Raw genomic sequence first — 2,814 nt, forward strand, 5'->3', positions numbered from 1 at the left:
ACCTCAAAAGCCAAAGGGAGGAATCTTACAAGCAAGATGAGGGGCACTTGTTGATGTTTCTTTTTGAGAAAAGCATTTTAACATTAACAAAGGCACATCTTAATGTTTCTTTTTGGGAATAGCATTCTATGCCTAAGTGTAATTATTGACAAGGTTAGTGATACTTGTTGTTTCTTTCTGAATCTTTGTTGTGTAGCATTTCACAAGGACTACTTTTGAGGCACGACTCCTCATTGTATCAACAATATTGTTCACTCACTAATCTATTAATAGAGGAATATTGCTAAGGCTTTGTTAATTAGTCCAATTTAGTAGTTTTGGCTCATAGAACCTTTTAATATTTATTGCTAAGATTTTGTGACTTAGTCTAATTTAGCTATGATTTTGTGACTTAAGTCTAATTTACTAGTTTTGGCTTATAGTACCTTTTGCATCCTTTGGTTGAGAAGGATGTGCCTAGACATACCTCTCGTGTTCATTAACTTAAAATCCTGCATACCGGTATTTTTCTCAATCATCAAAAGACAAGGATTAGAACCTTAAGAAACGGAGCTATGTTAGCAATACTGGTTTGCAAGCAACTACATCTTGACATGTACAATAAAACACACGATCATTAACAATACATTTACACGTCTTCTGCATCATCCTCACAACCAATCATATGTGCCCAACTCACCTCATCTTATATCACCTTTAGACTAAAGTGCTAGACATTCCAACAATACCTTGCTCGATGTTTTATGTTTTCTTAAAAAGAGTGGAAGTAACCTTTAAGGCAGAGGCCCAAAAATATGGATAACTTACTAGAAAATTCATGTAAATAAAAGTATCAATGCAATTCTAGGGATCCTAGAGTATATTCTACCACCCCAAATCCTTGCAGCTTTTGGAAGATTACTACTGAGATTGAGTAGATGAAATTGACTAGATGATAAGGATGACCCACAAGCAAGGCCCAATCGTGTCGTTTTAGCCATGCCCAGCTTAATGCCCTGTGAGGAGGAGGGAGGCCTCTCAAAAGGCACTTAGGATGACACTTGAACTAGAGTTACTACCAAAAATGGGGAAGGAATATTACCTTGGTGGCTTCACACAAGTCCACCAGACGTAGAAGAACACAAATATAGAACAACACCGTTGATCACCAACACAAATATAGAACAACACCGTTGATCTTGGTATTCTTTCAAAATCACAACACAACCAAACCACAAGCCATCTTTGCAAATTGAATGGATGATATTATACCCAAGTTATTAACCAAACTTAAACAAAATCAATGTGCAAAAGTCTACTCACAAAGCACCAAAACGTCAACTCCATCATGCATAGCTCCTATTACATCCCCATTCATGTTATCGACCCCAAAGAGTAGGTGCAGGTTGAAAGATACATCACCTTAGTAGATTATTTTCTAAGGTAAACTATCCAACTGAGTTTCTATTTCTTCTTTGGAATCGAGGGCAGCCTCAGCCATGATGAAGGCCCATGCACGCACACTAGATGCTTGAGCAAATTGCACCACTTTGCATAGAAGGAATTAGAAGACATTTGCCATTACAGCAAAAACTTCTTCCAACGGAAAGTTCAAGGCAATCTGAACTCCATGAGTCTAGACTCTACTCATAAAGCTTCAAATCATCAACCCATCATGCATAGCATAGTCTGTGCCATGCCATCCCACTCATGTCATTAGCACCCAAAAGCATGTGCAAGTTCATGCATAAAGATGTGTCACCTTAGACAATCTTCATAAATAACCATTGAACCGAGTTTCTATCACTTCTTCAGCGGTGGAGCCCATCTAGACTTGCAGGGAGGTGGCAGGTATACTCAGCCATGACGAAAGCAAGCACTAAAGAGAACACACACACATACAGTACACACCTGCAACTGCTCAGAGCCCACCTAGACACGCTAGCCAGCTTGCAGGGAGGCCCAGAAGCAGGCAACCAGGATCAGGAGCAGTCAGCCAGATCACAGGCGAGTCAGGCAGCATCTGGGACAGTTGGGGGGGGGGGAGGGGGGGGGGGGGGTTTGGGGCAGGCAGATCGGGCAGCGCTCCTAAGTGTAAAAGAAGTGAACATTTTCAGTAGTCATGGCTTTATTTCCAGAAGTCGTGGGGTTTAGGCCTACTCGACTAGCTATAAGGGGGACTACATATAGTCCCCAGCCCCCCAGCCATAAATCATCTCGTTCTTCTTCAAAGACACACAAGCAGAGTGAGACTCAGGTGTGGAACAAGCTGGTTTAAGCATGTGTCATACTTGTTCCTAACGGCAGTACCTCGCCGGGCAGATCAAAATATTTTTGTACATCATAATTTCTGTAATACTTTTCTCGAGTATAATATAAACAGAAGGATTTAGGTGTCTGCGCTTGCGTTTCTCTTTTTCTACTGGACACCTCTCTTATTTTAAGCACAAGGCACAGCTATACCACACACAGGAAGCTGGTTCGGTATATTGCACCCCCTTGCATAGAAAGAATTAATATAAACCAGTTGGCTGCAACTTGGACGAAGTCTTGTAGCCTATGGCTGTTTTATCATAACTAGTAGAAGGATCTTCTTCCAGGAAAAAAAAAACTTGGAGGAAGTCTTCAAAAGAAATCTGCATATAAATCATGATACTCACTGCAAAGGTTTCTTAACATTCAAAGACACACCAAGCCAGAAAGCACTAATATAAACCAGTTGGCCGCAACTTGGACGAAGTCTTGTAGCCTATGGCTGTTTTATCATAACTGGTAGAAGGATCTTTTTCCAGGGAAAAAAAAGCTTGGAGGAAGTCTTCAAAAGAAATCTGCATA

The sequence above is a fragment of the Cibotium barometz genome, chromosome 11 (genome assembly GCF_041138505.1).
Source record: "Cibotium barometz isolate CiBa-2024 chromosome 11, ASM4113850v1, whole genome shotgun sequence".
Classification (NCBI taxonomy): Eukaryota; Viridiplantae; Streptophyta; class Polypodiopsida; order Cyatheales; family Cibotiaceae; genus Cibotium; species Cibotium barometz.